This window comes from Grampus griseus, assembly GCF_964374135.1.
Source record: "Grampus griseus genome assembly, chromosome: 9".
Classification (NCBI taxonomy): Eukaryota; Metazoa; Chordata; class Mammalia; order Artiodactyla; family Delphinidae; genus Grampus; species Grampus griseus.
The window spans coordinates 26199659-26223477 of record NC_139003.1 but is presented as its reverse complement, the minus strand read 5'-3'; the positions used below and the strand labels follow the sequence as shown (position 1 = coordinate 26223477).

Sequence of the window (23819 nt, the reverse complement as noted above, 5' to 3'; positions counted from 1 at the left end):
TCTCTCTCTGGTACTCTGTCTCTTTTGTTCTTGAGAATGATTATAAAAATGTTTACTTTCATGAAGTACCCCTACCTAATTTTGAGATGTATATATTTATTTATTTTAAATCTTAATTTTCTTGTTGATAGACTTATTTAGCTGTTCAATTTTACTCTCTGAATAGGAATGAAAGGTGGAAGATTCAGTGACAAATTTGAACAACTTAATCCTTACTGCCACAGAAACAATTTCAAGTTCTACATGCATAGCAACCTATCTTTAAGAAACAAAATGGCTTGTAGTATATCAATAAGGTCTTTAAAAGGATATCTGAACTTTAAATGATCAGTGTAAAATTGTTTTTCAATTACATGATGCCATGCAAATTTTTATTATTACTATAATTATTTTAAATAATTCTGTTGCAAGTTTTTCCATTAGAGAAAGAAGTAAGTTTTAAAACTTGCTACTTGTTAGGATTAATTTAAAAACCAGGAGGAAAAAAATAAGTGAGAAAATATGAAATGCCAACAGGAGTAAAAGGTGCTCAGAAGTGGCCATTTAGTCCTCTTAACTGAATAGTGGGTGACCACTGGAATGTAATTTGTAACCTCTGATGTAATTATTTATGCATTAGTTCCATCCTAGTCTTTTAAGAGCTAATGGCAAACATTTTCCATTTCTGTAATAATCAAATGATTTCTTTCATGCACTTATGCATAAACATGTTAAGTCTATTTATCTTAAAAGTTAAGACTTTTACATCACTATTTAAAAATGCTTCCACTTCTGACAGCTTTGGCCTTTCTCAATGTCAAAAACTAATTCAATTTCTGTCTGGAGAGTGGGTTTCAGGAAAGTTTAGACACTTTTCAGTTCTTCAAAAAATATTTCAGGCTCAGTAACAGGGAAGCTCTTGATTTTCTTTGTATTTGAAGCAACTACTGCAAAAGAGGTGAATTGTTCACAAGATTTTTGAGCATGTCTTTTCCTGAAATTATTTTTATTGTATTGTATTATGCTTACTTGAAAACTTGATAACTTGCTCCGATTTCAGAATCTCATCATATTTTCTTTCTGGGATTGAAATGCATTTCTATCAGCAAATAAAAAATCTATAGCAAAAGGTTTGTCACCTTTGAATATGATTCATTGTCATCTCTCTAAAATATAAGAAAATTCAACATGAAAGGTATTATCTTTTTACATGTCATAATTCATGCTCAAAATGATTCACCTGTATTGTATCTGAAACCTGTTTATTTTTCTCCAACCTAGAATAAAAATAATTAGGTTGGTGGGATTCTTTGTGATCTCTAATACTGTTCATTTAAGCTGGTCTTTACACATGAAATTTTTCTACATTTTTCTAAAGTTCCAAATAACTGAAAATTCTCAAGGGATAAGAGGATGCTATTATAAGTACAAAGATAAGCATATCACAAAGACTAAAGAACAATACAAAGAAACTGAGATTATAATGATTTTCCTTTCAAATATTTACTTAATGTTATCTAAAGACTTTAATGCTTACTGCAGGGCTGCACACATATCACTTGATTAAACCTTGTTCAATAAATGAATGAACTTTGCATTTAATTTTTTTAAACTTTAGTTTATTTAATGTGATATTAACACATTTTACTACAATATCAAATGTCTAGAAGATTTTAGTACTTTGCCAAGGAGAATTTTTTCATAATTAATTTGATTTTATAATATACAGCTTATGACTACACTTGGAAGGTATTAAATAAATAGCAATGAATAGAAAAAAAGCTAGTCACTTTCCACAAAACATGTTTTAAACTAGTCTAAACAGTTTCTTTAAGTTTTAATATTTATTTAAATCTACTATTTCAAAAGTTTTATTGGTACTCTAAAGACTGAATTGAATTAGGCAATATTTCTGCTATCTGAAAGGATCATAATGACAAAAGTTTATGGTACTAATAATAGATTATGTATGATACTAATATAATATTATGATATTTATGTATATATGATACTAATAATTTAGAAAAATATTATATGTAAGAAGGAACTCTAATATTTAACTAGTATTAGAAAAGAAAAATAACATATACCTAAGGGATATACCAATTATTTTCTATTCACAGATAAAATGTGTTGGCAAAGTATTTCTTCAATACTATGTCTCATTATATATCATTTTGTTTCAGTGATGTTCTTTTATCCATACCCTTTATTTCAATGATGTAATATATTCCAAATAACATATGGTAGTCATTTAAAATTTCAGAATAACTTTACTTTTCTCAAAAAAAAGCTATCAGATCACTCACTGCATAGAACATGATCAAAGCCTTTTATACTTTAATAAGATCTTAAAGACAGAGTAGCTTAACTCCTATCTTCTTTATCGCATTTTTCTTATCCACATTTTGCACATTGATAAACTGAGGAGGGATGAAATTATATGTGTTGAAGGTCATACTATGACTATTGACAGGGAGCGGACCAAAATCTCCTGACCTCCAATTTTTGTGGCTTTGCCCACTGCACCATTCTGTTTCTTCCCCAAATTTGGGCTTTTAAAATATCAGTGACTTATGGTGAAACTCAAGCCCTCACAAGTAGAATTTTCCATTAGTTCCCTTCAATCTCTGTACGAATATTAAAAGCAGGAAATTTGGTTGAGATAAAAGTCACTCCCAAAGTTTAAGGGACATGTTTAAGACTGTGCATATACTTAGCATAAGTGCCAGGATCACAAATCAAACCTAAGACTCTATATTTAGTACATTTCACTAGATCACACAGCTTTTGGTCTAAATGTGCATTCAAGCCAGAGCATCTTGCCGGGCTGGAGGAAAGACGAGGGAGGTTATGGCCAAAATATGTAAATGAGCACCTGCTGAACACCACCAGAGCCATCTGCTGGTTGGATTCTCACATCCACTCACTCACCTCTTAGCTTTTCCCTCAGTCATTCAGGATGTGAAGGAAGAGCCACATTCTCTAATTATGGATTTTCAGGCATTAGCAGTCACTGTGATCACCTCATAATGAACTTGTCAAAGAAGTGCCTGCTTGATCTAGTGTACTAGTATCTTAAGCTACTTGAGGACTCCAGGTTATTCTTAGATTGCAGCTTTCACGAACACTTAAAGTTGACCCTATGGATTCCCAGAGTCATTCATTCTAGCATTCATTCCAGCATTGGCTATAACTTTGATTTATGATTCTTGGGATCTTAGAACCTTAATTTTCAAATCAAATCGAATCAATGTACTCACTAAATACCTTTTTTAGTTCTATCAGTGTCTAGGACTGATTATTCAATGGATATTAACATTATAAAAATAAAGCAGTCACAAGGAAAATTGGAAACATACAGAAAAAAATAAAAATAAAAGAATAAAAGACACAAATAATCACCACCCAGATACAGTTGTTAATTTTAGGGATATATTTTTCATTATATATGCATGTATGTAAGTTGCATATAATTTTAAAATATAAGTGAGATGAGGTAAATATTCATATATATGTGTGTGTATATATATATATATATATATATATATATATATTTAAAACATAGCTGGGCTTCCCTGGTGGCACAGTGGTTGAGAGTCCGCCTGCCGATGCAGGGGACACGGGTTCGTGCCCTGGTCCGGGAGGATCCCACATGCCGCAGAGCGGCTGGGCCCGTGAGCCATGGCCGCTGAGCCTGCGCGTCCGGAGCCTGTGCTCCGCAACGGGAGAAGCCACAACAGTGAGAGGCCCGCGTACCGCAAAAAAAAAAAAAAACCAAAAAAACAAAAAAACATAGCTAAATAATCCCATTGTGCAAATTTTACCATTTAATAATACATTATAAAATAAAGTACCCTGTTTTCCAATATTATTCTTCAACATCATTTAAAATAACTGCATGGTGTTTCATTTTATACATAAATCATGATTGATTTAACCATTTCCCATTTGTTTAATATTTAGGTTACTAACAATATCTTTGTTCTAATTAATTTCTATGAAAATCATTACATATAAATCTTGGCATATACATCTAATTATTTCTTTAGGAAAAGCTTCTCAAAGTGGAAATTGCTGGGTCAGAGCATGAAACTTACTCATAAAAGATAATTCATGTAAAAAAAAAAAGATAATTCATGTAATATAGATCAGTAGAACAGGATAGAAAGCACAGAGATAAACCCATGATCATATGGTCACCTATTTTTGATAAAGGAGGCAAAAATATACAATGGAGAAAAGACTGCCTCTTCAATAAGTTGTGCTGGGAAAACTGAACAGCTACATGTAAAAGAATGAAATTAGAATACTCCCTAACACCATACACAAAAATAAACTCAAAATGGATTAAAGACCTATATGTAAGGCCAGACACTATAAATCTCTTAGGGGAAAACATAGGCAGAACACCACTCTATGGCATAAATCACAGCAAGATCCTTTTTGACCCATCTCCTAGAGAAATGGAAATAAAACCAAAAATAAACAAATGGGACCTAATGAAACTTAAAAGCTTTTGCACAGCAAAGGAAACCATAAACAAGAGGAAAAGACAACCCTCAGAATGGGAGAAAATATTTGCAAAGGAAGCAACTGACAAAGGATTAATCTCCAAAATTTTCAAGCGGCTCATGCAGCTCAATATCAAAAAAACAAACAACCCAATCCAAAAATGGGCAGAAGACCTAAATAGACATTTCTCCAAGGATATTATGTCTTCATTTATGTCTGTGAATAGCTAAACACTGTTAGTTTTAAAGTTATTATCTGATTTTTCTAATAAAATATATAGTAAATCCATGTTCTGATTTTTATTCTGATGGCTGGCTTTCTTCATGAGCATTCTAAGTTTTGTATGCTGACTAGTTTTATTGCATTTTGAACCTTTTCTCTCCTTTCCTCCCTTTCCCTACCTATATGTCCCTCTCATCCCCTTCCCCCTCTTTTAATTGCACTTTTCCTTTTGGAGGATTCAGAAAACTGTTATTACTTTTGCCTGGATCTTTGCTTCAGACCAGAGCCTACTAATGTCTCATAACAATGTTTCAACCCACTCTACCTGCATTGCAATGATGCATCAGTTATTATTGCTTTTGGCTTTTGTAACAGAATCAGTGGAAAGAGAAAAGGTCAATGGATCATGCCAACTGCAATGGTTTCGTCAAATAAAGATCTTTTTTATTCTCACAAAAGAGAAATTCTGGATGTAGGCTATCCCTGATATCATATATGTCAAAGCTTCCTCCAGTCCTCAGTTTCCCCATTGTACCATGTGATTTTCATCCTCATAGACTCCAGAGAGCTCTTGTACCTACATGCATTTTTGATATTGAGGATGAAAGGGAAGTGAGAAGAGCGAAGGTCAGTGGAGCATGTCTGCTATACTTATACCTGTCTAAAAATTGCTGAAAATTCCACTAAGCCCTTTGCATATATCTTCTTGGCCGGTGATATGTATGTGACTATTTTACCTCCAAGGGAGTCTGAGAAGGCAAGTAATTTTATTTTATTTTTTGTTTAATATTATATTTTAGAAGGCAAGTTATTTTAATTGGATATTTTTTAGCTGAGGAAAATTGGGGACATCTTAGTAAGAAAGAAGGGGAGTGGGGATGCTGTATGGGAAACTAGAAGTGATGTGACAAGAGACACTGGAGTTAGTGCAGATTCATCTTCCAGGATGGGGGCAACTTGGCTTAGTATCTGGTCACATGGCTGCTTCTCCATCCTCTCACCTCTTCTAGGCTGACAGCTTCTTATAAAGCAGGGTCAGAAACTACTGATGGCAGGCCAATTTCAGGCTGTTTTGCATGGTCTTTGAACTAAGGATGATTTTTATGTTTTTAAAGGGTTGTTCAAAAACAGAAGAAAGAATTTGTGACAGAGACCCACAAAGCCTAAGATATTTACTATTTGGCTCTTTGTAAAAAAAATCACAAACTTTTCTGGACCTTTTTTAAAGGTCCAGACTCAAGTTCCAGCAGTCTTTCCTCTCATCTTCCTTTCTGTTAACTCTAGCTACTAGATATATTGTGGAAAATTTCAATTTTCCCATATCCCACAGGAATTATGTTTCCTACTCTCATCTTCTGCTTTAGCTTGTATACCCAGCATCACTGCAGCTTCAACCCACTCATTACTTTGTGTTTATGTTTCATTTCTGAAACATTGTACACATATACATTTTTATGACTATATATACTTACATATATACATGTTCATGACTATAGGTATATGTTTACATACATATGTTTATGACAGTGACACTGGCCATACATTTTCATTTTATTCTTTTCATGTTCCCTCTTTGTGTTGCTTCATTTACAAAGTTTCTGTTATGCAAAATATGTTAATGTAATGTGAAAGTCTGTGTTTATAATAGATAAATCTCACTCATCTCTTTTTATTTTTTATTTTCTGTGCTTTCCCCTCTTTTCCTGATTTTTTAACTGGAGCATTTTTATACCCCATTTTTCTTAAATATTAAAAAGGTCCCAATTCCATTATATTAATCATTGCTTCTTCATTTTCCAACACTTTATTAATAGGAATTAATTATTATCTATTTCTTCAACACTCATTTCTTCATCCTTCCTATTCCTTCTTTTTTGGTGTTGTAATTTCCATATTTATTTTTCATTTTCCCTAATGTTTACATCATACAATTCATTCCTTTATTTTTTTACGCTAAATTAAAGTAGAATTTGTTGGCTCAATGTTATACCTCACCATTTCACTTTTCACTTAATTAGGATAAATCATCTCCTCCCAAAACAGTGAAGGACTCATGTATCCCAGCTCTGAACCAATCACACATGGCATTTCCTCTGGCTGCAGGAACTGCTTTAAGAGGTCAGGAACATGAGCTCAAGTCTTTGGTTCATTGAGGGTGGGAAGTGCTCTCACCAGGTGGACATAAATGAGGAAGGATAAAGCTCAAATGCTTCTTACAAGACATCCCATGATTAAGGGTGAAATCAGTCTTAGAACAAAACTGACATTGTGGATGGTAGTGTAGAGAAAGAGAAAGATATATATAGAGAAAAAAACAACAGGGTAAACCAATCATGAATTCTCTGTCTGGATTTCATGTGAATTATGTCCTTACTGTTTAAGTTTTGCTACTCAGAGTGATTCGTGGACCAGCAGCATATTAATATTGCCTGGAAGCTTGTTAGAAATGAAGAGTCTTAGGCCTCATCCCAGACCAACTAAATCACAATCTACAGTTCATCAGAATTCGCAAGAGATTAATATAGACATCAAAATTTGAAAAGCGTTATCCATAGCAGTGGCTCTCAAAATGTGGTTCATGGATCCCTGGGAGTTTCCTAGGCTTTTCCATGGCGTCTGTGAAGTTAAACCTGTTTTTATAACTATTATAACTATCTACTGTACCTGGTACTACAATAGTTTGCACATTCTTAGGGAGGAATAGTGCTGAAAGGAGAACATAGATTAATACTGACTTGGAGGTTTTCTCTCTTCTTATTCTAGAAGGGGCTTGCGCTGTTTCGATTTTCAGCAACTTTTTCTCTTTCTTTTTATACCATTGACTTGAGCCCACTCTCAATCTGTGTGGTTTAGGTGTGGATGACCTCTGGCCCTTACTGCTCTCCCTCCAGGCACACAGATATAACCTAAGTCTGGCCAATTACCTCATTTATTCTCTTGGCCACAGTGACTGATTCTGAAATTGGCATATGACCCATGTTAGCGCATTCCGAAGAAATACTGACACTTGTTTTTCCTGGAAAATATTGGGAACAAGAGTCTCTCTTACACTGTTTTCTTTTTAAAAAGATGATATAAGCTAGCACTGCCAGGAATTCCCTTTGGACATGGCTTCCCTGTTATGGCTAGGTATAGAATTTGGATCTAAAATAATATTTCTCAGAATCTTGAGTCATATGCTATGTTACTGCAGGTTGAGTGTATACTATGAAACAAAGGCACGGTATAATATTAACTAAAACCTTGAAAATTACCAGTTCACATTCATTTCCTTCCAGAAACTGGTATTGATTGTTATTAATCTTAGTAATTGATGATGTCAAGCCATTATTTTTTCCCTTTATTTTCATGAGTATTTGAGAAAAGTCTGAGTAGGCTTCATGAATATAGATAATCAGATATATTTTTGAACTGAAGATTCTAGTGACCCTTTCTTATTCATCTTTCAATCTCAGTACCTAGCACACTGCCTGCTTCATAGTCATTGCTGACATGAATAAGGAATTTTGAATATAGGCATTATAACCTCAAATCTCTTCTTCACTACACTGAATTTATACGTTATAAATTTTGTAAGGAGTTGAAAATATTTTTTCACGGTTGATATCACATTATCTTTAAAGGACCCTCAATTATAATTTGACTTCTAAAGCTTCAGAGAATATCATGACAAACTTTATGGGAAAGGTTTTCCTTGAAGTTAATAAATATTCATTGTGTACTTAATATGCTTGGCCTTATGCTGGTTGAATAAGATACAATCCACAATGTCTATACTCAAAAAAGATCCTATCTAGCAGATAAGATGGACATAAGCATACTTTTATCTCTGTGTTGTAAGAGCAGCAGATGTTAAAACATGGACGGAGTGAGGAGTGATAAACTTTATCTGTGAAGATCAGAGAAGTGTAATTGAAGGATGGGAGAAGTGGAGATGGAGGGTATTACAGGTAAAAGAAAGGCATGTTTAAATACACCAGTATTTGATGCACCAATATTTGGGGGAAACCGTAGACAGTTTAGAATTATTTGCAATACGGACGGTAGGAGACAAGACTAAAGAGAAATGCTGAAGGCATATCAACAAGGACCTTGGGTGCCATATCAGGGAACTCTGACTTTACTCAGCTGACCAGTGTTATTTACCTTTAAAGAAAATCCACTTGAAAAACATACAAATCCCTCCTGAAACAATTTGAGATTATAGTAGGTTGTGTATTCCTCCTTCTGTGGAAACCAATTCTATAGATGAAGTGGATTCTTCAAAACATCTTGCAGAGGACAGAGAAGCATTCTGGAAACAATGGGGAGGGGGACTGGATGATTGATAGACATGAAAGCTAGACTTAAGGCAGTGGCTGTGTGAATGGGGAGGTTGACAGATTTGAGAACCTTGAGGGATGGTATTTCTGTAAGAACCAACAGGAGTTCTTATAGAAATCGGGGCTTTGATCTAATTTATTTACTTATATTTAAGTCAGAATAAGAAAGCTTTAAAAATAATTATCCCTTAGGGTTCCAGGGACATAATCACAGGAATTTAGATTTGGTAGTATATATTATTTAACTTTACAAACATAGAGGTTATTTATAGCCCCTTTAGAGAATGATTATTTATAAACATATTAAATAAAGGGGAAGGGGACACAGCCTCATAAACTGAAATGATTAATTTATACCTTGAGACTTTTGACCAAAGACGCTGCTTACTCCTTTACTTTATATTCGATGTCATATTCCTGTACAGTATTATATTCTCTGAAATAGCCTAAAATCTGTTGGTTCCAATTTTATACAGATAATATTAAATTAGTTTTGGTGCTCTAAAAGACTTTTTAGAGCTTGACAGTGACTATTTCCTAATTTTCTTCTGCTCTTATAATTTACTTTTTTCTTTACCTACATTGTAATATTTGCATTTTTTACTTTATAACTTGATTGGTTAGAGTAATAATTCCCAATTTCTTTTACATCATGGTATACCTAGAAAATGATACACATATACAATACATAAAAGGCAGTAGATCGGGTTGTTTGCCTTAGAAGCCCACAAGCCAGGTGCTCTAGCCTACCACATCCTTATCATACTCCTCTATAGCTGGAGGGAATTGCTATCATCTCACACTCCCATAGCCCCTTCACACTGGTTGGAATGCTCTGAGTTAGGAGTGGAACTTAAAGAGGTCATGATTATGGGATGGACACGTGGGTTGTTCAGTGAATATCGTGGTAGTATTTGATGTACCATACAGCAAGTGTCAATTGGCTCAAGGAACAGTTGCTAGTGGTCACATAAGAATTTTGCAACATGGTATGCATAACTGAGGACAACTTACAATTATTATGGAGAACATGACTGAAAGCATGTTTTATTGATGAAGACTCAGGAGTCTTTGATAGGGTATTACAAATACCCAATTCTTTCATTTCATAAATAAGAACACTTGAGACCAAAAAAATTATGTGTCTTGACTAGAAAGTAAATGACTTGAATGGAGGTTAAATGACTGTACTGTAAGCTTTATGAAGCTGGGGACATTTTGGTAATTGCTATATCCCATTGCTTGGTAGAGTGCAAAGCACTTGGGAGAAGTTCCCTAAAATTTTGTTGAGTTGAATAAATGAACGAATGAATGAATGAATAAACTGGCCAGGGTCAAACAGGTTAATGGCAGAGCCAAAAGAAGAATTACAATCTTCCTCTCCCAGCTCAATGATTTGATCCCCTGTGTATAAGACTGTATGTCACACTGTTATCAATGTTCTATGAATAATTCATCACGTGGCACAAGGCACAAAAGGTCATGGACACATTCTAGAACTGAATATTTTAAGGATTTACCTTTTCTTCTGTTTTGTAGCAGCTCCTATTGATCATACTCATAAATGAAGAGGAAATATTTGGGTTACTATAAAGCTTATATTTATCTTAATGTATTTCTGTAAATACAGATATTTTAAAATACAACAAAATTGGTCTCAAATGAGCTTTCACAAATTTTTTTTCTCTTCGGTAGTTATAATATTTTGTCATTTTCTTCAATAATAGAATATATTCAGGTTTTCTTTATTTCCATTAATTAAATGATGAAAGATAAAAGTTTAAATAATTACTGATGTGTCCTATATGCAAGCATGAAAAGCAGAGCGAGCACTGTCACTGAAAGGTTATGTCACTCAAGCATTCATTAAACATTCATTAGCCTCACCTCAGGTAAAGGTGTCCTTATTTACATTTTTGCATACTCATGCCCTGAACAAGATTTCAAAAATGTTTATGATCCTATGACCACCTTAATTATGAATTCCCAAATAGATAAAGAATAAATAAATAAATAAACAAATCCTAATGGATGTGGTCATTTTTTTTTCCTACCTGGTCCTTTATGCAGTTCAAAGTACAAGGTGACATGAAGATAAGTGCAGTGCCAGTTTGGGTGCCTCCATCTCCCTCCTGAATCTTGATCCAAAGCCAGAAGGGGTTTGGGGTAGGATGCTTGGTCATTTGGAAAGCTGCAGGGGTTGGCCTAGCAGATGGAGAAAGGGGAAGTTTTCCGTGTCTGAATGACATCCTCATCCCCCAACATATGGCTTTAACCATTTTTTTGTGTTTCACAGAGAAACCACAGGCTGGAACGTATTTAAATTCTTTGATAAGATTTTCGTGAATTTTCAGCAGAAATCCTCCACTGTGGTTCTGGGGTAAGGCAGAACACCACTGGGGATGTGTAATCTGGGAACTGGCCTTTGCGTCTGGTCTAAGTCCTCACTAGTTTCAGATACTCCCAGATATTTTCCAACAAGTCATCAAAATTCCAGCAGTGATGGGCAGAGATGGGTGCAATGAGGCATCTTATAGACGATATGCAATTTCTCAGTGTAGATCTGATCAATCTTATTTAACTAACACATAGATATCAGGGGATATAAATTCTGTTTCCTTCCACCACTTCAATGAAGTCACTAGCTGTGGTATCGCGACGGTCACATCGGCATTACGAATTTTGTACTCAGCCAGAAAGCCCTTCACAGTTTCAGCATCCAGCTCACCCTGAGGGCAAGAGGCTTTCAGATGAATGCGTCCCTTATCTTCTTCTAAAAACCGATATTAGAGGGTTTGTTGCTCAAGTGAATGCCAAAGCCTTCCAGCTCGTTTTCAATTATCTTCTTATGTCTCAACAGTTCAGGACATCCAGAACAACCAGGATCAAGTTACATGTTCGGGCCACTGCAACGACTTGATGGCCTCTGCCTCTCCCATCCTTGGCACCCTCAATGATACCTGGGAGATCCAGGAGCTGGATCTTGGCCCCTCTGTATCTGATGACACGGGGCACAGTGGTTAGAGTAGTGAATTCAGGCTGCCACCTCAGAATATACCCCTGCCAAGTTACTGAGCTGGGCTGACTTCCTCATAGTTAGAAAGCCCACAAACCCAATTCGAGCACCACCTGTCTTGGCTACAACAAAACCTTCCGGCTCACCAGCACCACCACCTGTTCGAGTAATGAGTTCTCCGCGAAGCTTACCAGAGCGAGCCTTAAGCAGCCCTAAGTGGTGTGCTGTGGTCTTGTTCTTTTAGTCTAAGCCATCTCGGCTTCGATCTCCGAGGTGTTGGCTAAGGTGCTGCTCCTAATGGCGAGTCCCCGGGGGTGCAGTGGCCTCCACACTGAGTGCTTCTGTCACATACCCGCCAGCGAACCTGCCAAAGCCAGCAGGAGCTACTGCAATGCGCCGGCGCGATACTTCCTACTTCTCGCGAAAGTTCAGGGTGTGTGTCTTCTATTCAGCGCGACGATACAGCGCGCGCGGAAAGGTCTCTTCGCCGACACGCTTCCAATTCCGCCGTTTTTGGAGGAAGGTTTTCTGTCATTTCTTTTTTGGGTCCTGGACTGCGCAGTGAGTTTGGACCTCTGTTCTGGCCCCTATATGCACACAGGTATGTATTGTCAAAAACACACAGTAAAACAAAGCAGAACGATGAGTTTGTTTGCAAGGCTTACGACCTGCAAAACCGGGAAACCCAAGGCTGCGGGAGCAATAAGTTACCTGCTAGTTATTGACTAAAGGTGTTTTGTTTGTTTGTTTTTAAACACTACATGATTATATTTTAATACATAACCAAAATACAGAACACCGTAGTACTTTTTTTTTTTTTTTGTGGTACGCGGGCGTCTCACTGTTGCGGCCTCTCCCGTTGCGGAGCACAGGCTCCGGACGCGCAGGCTCAGTGGCCATGGCTCACGGGCCCAGCCGCTCCGTGGCATGTGGGATCTTCCCGGACCGGGGCACAAACCCGTGTCCCCAGCATCGGCAGGCGGACTCTCAACCACTGCGCCACCAGGGAAGCCCCACTGTAGTAAATTGATGGCAATAAAACACAGCATTTCATTTGCATTGCATGACAGATAGTTAACATCCTTAGTCATAAATAAGTTCTTAGAAACCAGTAACAAAGGCATTGATATTACAAAGAAAATAAAAAAAAAAAAAAAGAAGAAAGTGAAATAACACAAGGGACTAGTAAGGACTAAAGGGATAAATGCGGAATTTGTCTTTTTCAGCTGAAGCCTGGTGGCCTTCTTCCTTATTTGGCTCAGAGTAGCTGAGTCAGGAACAAGGAATGCCAAAGATGGTGTGAACAGATTTGGCATCTGCGGATTGGCTGGCGTCCTCTGCTGACTTCTGAGAAGAGCTGTAAATTCCTGTAGCTAATGTTAGGTAAGGTTAAGCTTCATTTTTTTCGTTAATGTGCCTGCATTAGCCAACTCCATTTTGTCCCCAACAAAAGTGATTCCATTTTTGTTTTGGTTCTATGGTACACATGTATGTATACACACATCCACGTAAGACCAAAGGCCTGGTGAGCTGGGAGGTCAAGCTCTTTTACAAGAAGGAATTAGAAAGAGACCGATTCCAGAGGATGGATAGCTTCTGAGTCTGAGGCCCCACCCTGGTAGGAAGCCAGTTCTGTCCAAATGCCAGGTTGCAACTGACAGCACTGGGGGCCTGAAGGACTGGGCTGTGAGAGGAGCTTGTGTGGACAGAGGAGCCTCCATACCCGCTCCGGGACTGGTGGCAGGTCCAGCCCTGCCCCAGAAGCAGACATTGGGCCCCATCTGAGGGTAGGGGGCCTGAAGAGCCGAAGTGCTACATGGGACCATTCCTTGGCCCTTCCCTATGCTCATGCCATGCATGTCAGAGTCCATGACTCTTCATCTTTCATAATAATTTATAGTGATCAAATGTTTGAGGGAGGAATGATATTCTGAATATAATAAAATTCAATATGGAAGGTTTCATAAACTGTGGGTCAAGAACCACTAGCAACTTGGCAGATTGATGTGAATTATACTGTTTTCCCTTTCACCATTTATCCATCTAGGCTGTGGTGTTTACAAAGCAGACACTAAAGTGGATATTTAGCAATTGCCCATTGTCTATGATTTTTAGGTATTATGGAAAAGGGAAAACTTACAGAATTTAGAGTATGGAAAAACTGTAACAATTTGATATATTTTTTTAAAGTTTTGTTTTAAAAACTGTGGGTCATTAGGTTTGTAGTTAATACTAGAAAAGAGTTTGGCCTTTGTTATGAAAGAGATAGTTTATTCACATACAGAACAAGGTGCATTGATTAGAACTAATATGTAGTGACTTAGAGTAAACTTTGCCTCCAAAACTCTAATTTCAGCATTTGGCAGGGTTTGGCTGCTACAGCAGAAACAATATGTTGTATTTTTAGCTAATCACTTAACAGTTTTTTAGGCAAAATACAGGCATGCAGACAAGATGATTCTAAAGATGAGTAAATTTTTAGCTTGTTATACCAATGTAACAGGAGATGCCTACATAGAAATTGCACAAATAATTGGCACATTTCTGTGACATTTTTTAATGACTTAAGATGCAGAGGCATACTTATGAAATTGATCAACATTCATCTAGCATTAAAGAATTAATAGCTAATATGATCTGGAGTAGAATCAGAATTCAGAAATATCATTAGACTTGAAATAATGGGCTGAATTCACTAAGAAGGTATTTATATGAGAGGTCCAGAATAGGCAGATTCATAGAGATGGAAGATAGGTTAGTGGTTACCAGGGCCTGGGGTAAGTGGAAATGGGGAGTGACTACTAAGGAATGATTTCCTTTTGGAGTGACAAAATGTTTTGGAATTAGATAATGGTAATGGTTGCATAATTTTGTGGCTGTGCTAAAACCCACTAAATTGTACACTTTAAAAGGATGAATTTTTTGGTAAGTGAATTATATCTAAATAAAAACTTTGAGAGGCATTTATGTTTAACAAACTGGGAATAGAAGAAAAACTTATGAAAAACAGAAGGAAATTGAACACAATGAAAAATTTTTATCTTGCACATGTAACCAGGTGAAACTTTAGTTGCATTCTCATTAACTCATGCATCAAAAAATGAATAAAAATAGAAGTATTTTATCTCCATTATTATTAAGCCTTGTTTTAGATATTCTAGCTAAGATATATGTTTTAAATATTCTAACATATTTAAATGCTGGGAAAGAGAAGACCCAATTATATTCAGTGCAGATGGTTTGATTGTCTATATAGAACACACAAAGGATTTAAAATGAAAACAGTTAGATTTGAAAGAATTCAAAAAGGTGGCTGGACAAAAAAAATTGTTTAACAAAATCCACAGCTTTCCTATATGCTATCAACAAACAAATATAACAAAATGAAATGGAAAAAAGAACTCATTCACAATAACAGTCTAAAGAATAAAATACTCAGAGTTAAATTCATGAGATATATGCAAAGATGAAGTCCCCTTATATGGGTCTCAGAGATGCATAATCATAGGAAACTGAATGAAAGCAGTTTTGTGTATGCCCATACGTGCATTTTTCTAGGTATAGAATCCAAACAATCCATCAGATTCTCAAATGGCTTTAAGAAATAAAAAAGTTTACATATCATTGCCCATAAAGCAGCAGTATCTAGAATAGCATCATAAGAATACATTGATAAATAGGTAGAATAGCTTGATAGAGAAGTTGGAATAGACAGATAAATGGAATCATAAAGAAAATAAAAAAACTAGGAAGTAGTATGTTTATGTATTTGGTGTATGGTAAATAATAAATAAGTAAAGAATAGGAGAAATGATTAATTTTTAAATGGTTTTCAAGAAAAGAGATATTTAGAAAAAAAATGTAGTTTTCTACTTCTTCCCGTACACCCAAATTTCAGATTTATTAAGGATTTTATATAAAAATTAAGTCTTAAAAAATGTATTAGAAGAAAATATAGGTGAATTTTTGTGTGTGTGTCTTGAAGAAGACCTCAAATAAACCATTATTAAGAAATGAATATTCTTTTGAAAACAGGAAAACATCAGAACTTTACATAGAGTATAATAGGCAAATAAGAAATCAGGAAAAGCATTGCAATATATTTGACAAGGTTTAATGTTAATACATAAAATTCTCTAAAAAATACTTCAAAGAGAGATCAAAAGGAAAGTGATCAAAGGCCAAGAAAAAAGCAATTTCTAAGAAGAAATACAAATAATCAGTAGACGTATAAAATGTTCAAATGTACTAGTAATCAAACAAACTCAAATTTAAATAACAATACTATAGCACTGGCTAATACTAAGAAGTCTGGTAATATGCAGTGTTTAAGCTAGAGTTAAGAAATGGGCTTTTCCATTCGTACACTGATGATTGGGGTCTCAATTGCCATTCATGTTCCTGAATGGCAATTTGCCAGTATCTATCAAAAGCCTTAAAAATGTGCCTAAACTTTGTAATCACTGTTCTCAGAATATCCTACAGAAATAATTGTGTAAATACAAATGTCTATTTGAGAATTGTGTTGAAGCATTTTTTATAATGGTGGACATTTTAAACAGTATTAAGTAGGTGAAATGAATTATGGCTGTGGTGATAGTGATTTCCAAAGATAGCCATAACAGTATTTCCAGTCCCACGTGCTCTTCCTTAACTTTGTCACTCCTCCATTTACATTTTCCCCTCCCCTGAACCTAGGCAGGACTTTGTGGCTCCCTCACTGAATAACATATGATGAAAGTGAAATTGGATGACTTTTAAAGGCAATATGACTTTCCACCTGATTCTCTCTCCTTTGGGGCTTTTCTTCCTTGAAACCCAGCTTGTAAGGAAGCCCAGACTGCATGGCAAGGTCATCTTTAGGTGTCCTAGCAGAAAGCCCCGGTTAAGATTGTTGCTGACAGCCAGCGTCTACTAGTCATATAAGTGAATGAGATTTCAGATGATTCCAGCCTCCAGCCTTTCAGCCACTACAGCTGATTCTAACTAGAGCAGACAAGTTGTTGAGCGCTTCCAAATTGCAGATTTGTGAGCAAAATAAATGTTGTTTTAAGTCACTACAGTTTGAAGTGGTTTGTTACGCAGCCATGGTACCTGGAACAATGTTACATCTAAAACTGGAGTATTGTGAAGCTATTTCAAAGGAAAATATAGATGAATAAATATGTATCTTAAAATTTTAAAGGTATTTACAAAGTGCAACTTAGAAAAAGTGTAGATCATAAGAGTATATGTAATTATATTTTGTGTGTAGACAAAAATTCACATAAATATCCAACAATCAGCATATGTATGCATAGAAAAGGCAGTTGGGAAAGTATTTACCAAAATGTAGATAGCAATTGTCTTCAAATGTTTGGAATAAAGGGATGATTTATACTTAATTTATATTCTTGCTTATCTTTGTTATCTTGCTGCGTTTTCTAATTTTTCTACAAGTGGACATTGATCATTTGTTCAATAAGAATGAAACAAATTTGGACTTAAAAATCAACTGGTGGAGTACAAAATATAGAGGAACCTGGCTCAATAGCTGTTCGTAAGTAAAAGACAGGTGTTTTAGTTGATTACAAGTTCAAAATCAGCCAACAGTGTGTTGTAACTGCCAAAATGTTAATACAAACTTAGGTAGCAATTACAAAATTCTAGAGTCCAGAGGACTGGAGACACACTGAATAGATTACATTTTGAGGCACCACAGCTTTAAGAAAAACAGCAACTGGATCTTTTTCAGAAGATACTGACCCAGATGGTGGTAAGGTCTGAAGCAGGGTTACATGAGGGACGGTAGAAACAACAGGGAATCCTGTTGTGCTACAAAAGAGAAAACATAACAGATAGAGGTATGGAGAAGTGGGGTTAGACTTCATCTGGATAATTTCACAGAGCCAGAATTAATAAATGAAAACCTCAAAGAGACAGATTTGGCTCAGTTGAAGACAATACTTACAATTAAATTGAGCTATTCAAAAATTGAAAGGATAGCCAAAGAATGTAATGAGTCCTTGGTCTCTGGTTTTGAGGTTCCCAGGTGTCAGGATGTTTTTGGAAGAACTCTGCTCTTAGTGGGGAACACTGGCTGGGCATCATTCAAAGACCTGTTGCTGTCCAGATCTACAAGTTTCTGTCACAGGATCAAAACCCCAACAATATACTCTGTGGGCAGTACTCTATAGTTACTCTTTAGCATACTTTTTTCTAACAGCCAGATTTTCTGAATTCCCAATCTTTGCTAATTAGCACTGAGTTTGGCAGTGATTTTTCGCTGAGACTCATGTTTCTGAAGATATGTGTCTTAATTAAGTCTCCTCATTAAAACTCCCTAGCTTGGATTGCTAGTGTCTGTCTCCACACAGCACAAAATAGACATTTGGCCATTTCTTATGTAATTTGATTAATATAACAGCTCATCTTAGCCATTCAGCTCCACAAAGCAAATTTTTAGGATTTTGTTTAGATGGGCTGTGTAGATACGCTTCTTATTTACTTCTTTTAAGTGGGGTTCCTGACATACCTGCACACTCTGGTTAGCTACAGATGTAAGATTTTATCAAGCTGTTTGAAGGGTAAAGATATATTTCTCTTTATTTTCTACACCAATTATGGGGAACTAATTTAAACTGAGCATTTGGAAAGAAAGATAATGTCCTCTTATAAGTTTTGTTAAGACCCGTGTAGTTTTCCTATCACCTCTGGCCCTGCCATCTCACTCTCAGATTTCGCAGCATTGATGAATTTCAGGAGTTCTTTGTTTATGGTAAAATGTCACCCTTCCTTACTTTGCTAAGACATAGGCACAGGTCTCTCTCTCTCTCACCTAATATTTGGGTCAAATGCTCTTGCACCTCCCTTCACACCTCTCCTTTGGTCTTGAAAATAGAAGGAGATTGGAGGGGTTATAAAATTGAGAGCATACTCTCGGAAAATATATGGTTCTCTTCTCTTGACACATCTAGCTACAGTTCAATAATTGAACCCAACATGCAGCACTGACTCATAGGGGAATTTTATGATATCTACAAAACATTTAAATTTGATTTGTTAAACTGTAAAATGAATTTAGGTAGTTCTTAATAATGTAATTCAATCAAAATATTACACAATAATAATAGAGAAACTGTATAACATTCAGGAGAAAACAAAGATACATGATAGATAAATATAATACTAAATATTCCATTTACTGGAAACAGTGTCTTTTTGGAATATATCTAATAAAACAAAGTATTTGCTGTGCAAATTTAGAAAGACAAATTCTCACTTAGAAGATAAATAATAACAAGAAAAAAGAATTAAAGATATATATGAATGTATGATATATTTAAAAGTCTTCACTAATCATTTGGAAAGCCTTTTCAGCAAAAATTTACAGTGCAAACTATGTTCAAATGATCTGCACTGACTATTTGCTACTAGTTGAGACATAAATCCCTTTCAAGCAAAATTATTCCTAGGAATAATCCATATATGGCTAACTTTTACTTTAGTAGTTGTGGAAATTCCTGACCTACTTGGCAAATTGGTGAAATGCCCTTTTTCTTTTTTTTTTTTTAAATTAATTAATTAATTTTTTTGCTGTGTTGGCTCTTCGTTTCTGTGTGAGGGCTTTCTCTAGTTGCGGCATGCGGGGGCCACTCTTCATCACAGTGCGCGGGCCTCTCACTATCGCGGCCTCTCTTGCTGCAGAGCACAGGCTCCAGACACGCAGGCTCAGCAGTTGTGGCTCACGGGCCCAGTTGCTCCACGGCATGTGGGATCCTCCCAGACCAGGGCTCGGACCCGTGTCCCCTGCATTAGCAGGCAGACTCCCAACCACTGCGCCACCAGGGAAGCCCGAAATGTCCTTTTTCTTGTAGGAAGATACATATAATGGTATACGGGAGAGGACTTGCATTGCTTCCTATTTGCCCCTTTGTATGGGACCCATTCAGTTGGACTTACCACTTAATTTCCACCAGTGACTTTTGTTCTCTTGGTGGGCAGCCCTTGAATGCTATTATTTTTTATTGATTAAGCACAAAATAAACTTTCATCTCACTGACAATTATGAATGTGATATAGAAACAAAAACAAACAATACTCCCCCTAAAAAAGAAAAAAACCCCACATTTTAGTTTAGTAATGTTCTCTTAAGAGCAAAGGACTAGAAGATGAACATAGTAATAGAACATAATGCTCTGTTCATTTTCCCCTGGGAGTAGTTATATATTTACCTAAATTGTGGATTGGGAGACTCTCAAGTTTGGAAGTCAAATTTGTAGTTATTACTCAGCATATGTTGAGAAATCATGACCATGTTTTCAGCTTTCTTATTACCGTCTCTGCCTTTGCTCTACCCCTTTGTCTTACTCTATGGCAGGTTGTAGTAATGGCTGAATTTTTGGGCTTTGGCATATGATGACCTTGGTTCCATCCCAGCTCTATCACCAGCTGTGTGACTTGGACAAGTTACTTAACATTCTTACGTTCTGGATTCTTTATCTTTAAAAGAGTGATAATACTCCTACCTCATGATTTTGTGAAGATTAAATAGACTAATGCAAGTACAGTGCTTAGTGAAAAGCATTGTGGAGGCTGTAGTGTAGAACTCAATGATTATAGCCATTATTACTATTATTACTTTAACAATGTTTGGTGTACACAAAGGGAAGAAATAACAAACCTTGCTCTTTGCTCTCCATTAGTTTAGGTGTGATTGAGCAGAATTTTCTATGTGCTCTGTAGTTGCTGTTGTTCATTTTTATGCATTTCAGAAATTTTTTCAGGAGAATAATGTACCAGTCTTGAAAATTCACTCATAAAAGTAGCATCTGCCAGCCATATCCCTAAGAAAGTGTTCTAATTTACAGGAACCAGGTGTCTGAAATTTGAGATATAGTGCCCTTAAGAAGGATTTCTTTATTTAGTGATGCAAAATTTTCTAGTAAATTATTTCAAAGAAATCGAAATAATATTTTGTCTCTTCTTAGAAAATAGTGATTTTCTAAGTTATGATTTCTTTAGTTCCAAGAAAACACAGATATCATTTGGAGCAAGATTAAGTGAGAATCTAGGTTCAGCTATAAACTTGTTGATAACATCAGTGGTTCCCAAACCTGGCAGCTCATCAAGATACTCTGGGAAGCTTTTTAAAATAAAGACTTATGTAAAATCTTGGTCCACTGGGAGTTCACTTGATGTAGGAGGGGGTGGGGGTCTGGTTGCAGTGTGGACTAGTGGAGATCTTGCACCTAGGCAGGAGGGAATGAGTACACCAGAAGAGGACTAAAGCTAAGAACACGTGAGGTTATGAGACCTGCACATCCTTCCTATCACTCTGAGTTTTACCGTGAGTGCTTTGAATTTCCTTAATTTGGCAAAGCTATAGACAGTTAATTGTCCAGTTGTGGTCATTAATTTTTCAGGTGCCAGCAACATGTCCCCTCAAGGGTAAGAATCCTTGGGCTGTGAGAGTATTTTGCCTCAGAGGCAGCTTGAGTGACCCAGGAGGCATAGAACCGTGAATGGGCAAATATCTTCTATGTTTGACCAGTATTCTCAGTGAATATATCTGATTTAAGCATCTGCTTTAAAGATGCCTACTTCATTCTGAGTATATGGATGGTTTATGGAGGGTTTAAAGGATTATTCTAACACAGAATATCCAGCTTACACAACCTCTGAAACTATCAACTTAAGAGCTGACAAATGTTCAAAATGGCCACAGCACTTTACAGTAACTCTCACCAAAATGTGGAATCTGGTTCCCCATCCCTTAAATCTGGCGTTTGCCTTGTGACCTTTGATACACTGAATGTAGTACAAATGATAAGGTTACAAGTCATATGAGTTATGAGCCTAGACCTCAAGGGGCCTTGTAGCTTCAACTTTGTGGCTTGTAGAACCCTGTTGCCACCATGTGGGTGTGCCAGCCTGGTGGATAAGTAGAGACCAGTGGCACATTTGCACCCATACCCCTGATGGAAAACAGCCAGATATGTGAGTCTAGAGTGATCCAGAGGCCATGTTAGATCATTTGGCCACCAACTGCCCTTCTTCATTCTCCCTGAGTCCAGAGGGATTAAGCTAAGCAGACCCAGACCACAGAATGCTCCTAACGGACTATAGAATCATGAGCTAAAAAAACGTTGCTTAAATCCAATGGGTAGAATGCTATGTAGCAAAAGCCAACTAATACACCTGGAACAGTCCTAGTTTAGATCTGTTGTCATGGTGTAATTATTAGTAAGGCCTCCTTTCATTCTCAAAACTATCCTTGTTCAAGTATAAGTTATACAATCACTTTAAGTAAATAGTACCACTATCTAGTCATTTGCCAAGCAAATTTTACATTTAAAAATTTAAATTAAAATTAGATAAGAGTTATTTTTTGGTTTAAACTCCTTAAGTGAATTCCTGTTCTATTAAGAATAAAATTCAAACTCCTTTCATGATCTACAAAGTCTTAAATAATCTGGCCCTGTTCCCTTCTCTGTAGACTTCTCCCTCTGGTTGCACAGTCCAGAACACTGGCCTCCTTTCTGTTCCACAGACAGGTGAAGTTTTTTCTAAGAACCCTGGAATTTGATTTTTCTTCTGTTTCTAATGTCCTTTCTCCTGCCCTACACAAGCAGCTTCTTCTGGTCTTTGGTGCTCCGCTCAATGCCACAACCTCTGAGACCCTTCCCTGACCCTCCACTGAAAGACCTCACCTCAGTCTTAACCACAGCTCACTCTTCATTTCCATCATATAGTTTATCACAAAATGTAACTTTAAAAAATGTTAACTTGATACCATTAATCTCTCCCACTAACAGATAAACTCCTTCAGAGAATTGAATCCCAAGGTCTTAGTAGAGCACCTGGCAGAAAGGAGTGAAATAAATATTTGGTGAATACGTGCTGTGTGTGCTCAACTTTGGACTTAGAATTGACAGTCCTGTATTTGAGTTTCTCCTCCTCTGTTTCTAGGGTGTTTTATTTTGAATAAGTCACTTACCCTTGTGGCACTTGTTTCATCATTTTGAACCTACAGAAAATGGGACATTAAGTGGGATAATGAATGTAGAGTGCAAGGTTGGTTGGAATGTGTTATTACGTGTCAGCCATTATTGCTGACATTTCTCTCCAAGTGATGTGATCCTTTTTACATCAAATAGATATTTACTTAAAATATATTTCTAAATAGAGATTAAGTGCTTTCCTTAAGGTTCAAGGTCTTTGCTTGCATGTATTTATCTCAAAAGTGAAGAAAGCACTGCCAATCCCACCCCATCCTATCCTGTGTCTGAATTATTATTTCTTTGGTGAGTCTGATTGAGCTGAAGGCAAAATAACAGTTGTGGCTCATCCTACTATCAGTCTTGTCTTCTGTCATTTGTTTCGCGTCTTTTAGATTACAGCCTTTTTGAAAAAAGCTCATTTTGAAACAGACAAATAGACTAGTTCTCCTTACAAGTGTTTTTCCTGACAACTGAAACAATATCTTAGACTGATATCTCATCATACCACCTCAGCATAGCTTTGAAATTGATGAGATTTGCTACTCATTTGATGTTGAATGATTACAAGACTGGAATTATGGGGATCAAAAAGCCAGTGCTGTTTTCAAAGAAATGCTTCAGCATCTCAGTACATGTAGCTAGTTAAATTATTCTATTAATAAATAAAGCGACTGGGCTTCCCTGGTGGCGCAGTGGTTGAGAGTCCACCTGCCGATGCAGGGGACACCGGTTTGTGCCCCGGTCCGGGAAGATCCCACATGCCACGGAGCGGCTGGGCCCGTG

At 36.4% G+C, this 23819-nt stretch overlaps 1 pseudogene across 1 annotated transcript; it reads right to left on the bottom strand.

The window, feature by feature from the left end:
- Positions 1–9422: 9422 nt before the first annotated feature.
- On the bottom strand, positions 9423–13925 carry LOC309827137 (developmentally-regulated GTP-binding protein 1-like; annotated as a pseudogene). Its single transcript has 4 exons — positions 13714–13925; positions 12518–12641; positions 11093–12395; positions 9423–9491 (listed from the first exon to the last, which is right to left on the bottom strand). The product of its transcript is annotated as a developmentally-regulated GTP-binding protein 1-like (transcript).
- Positions 13926–23819: the final 9894 nt, after the last annotated feature.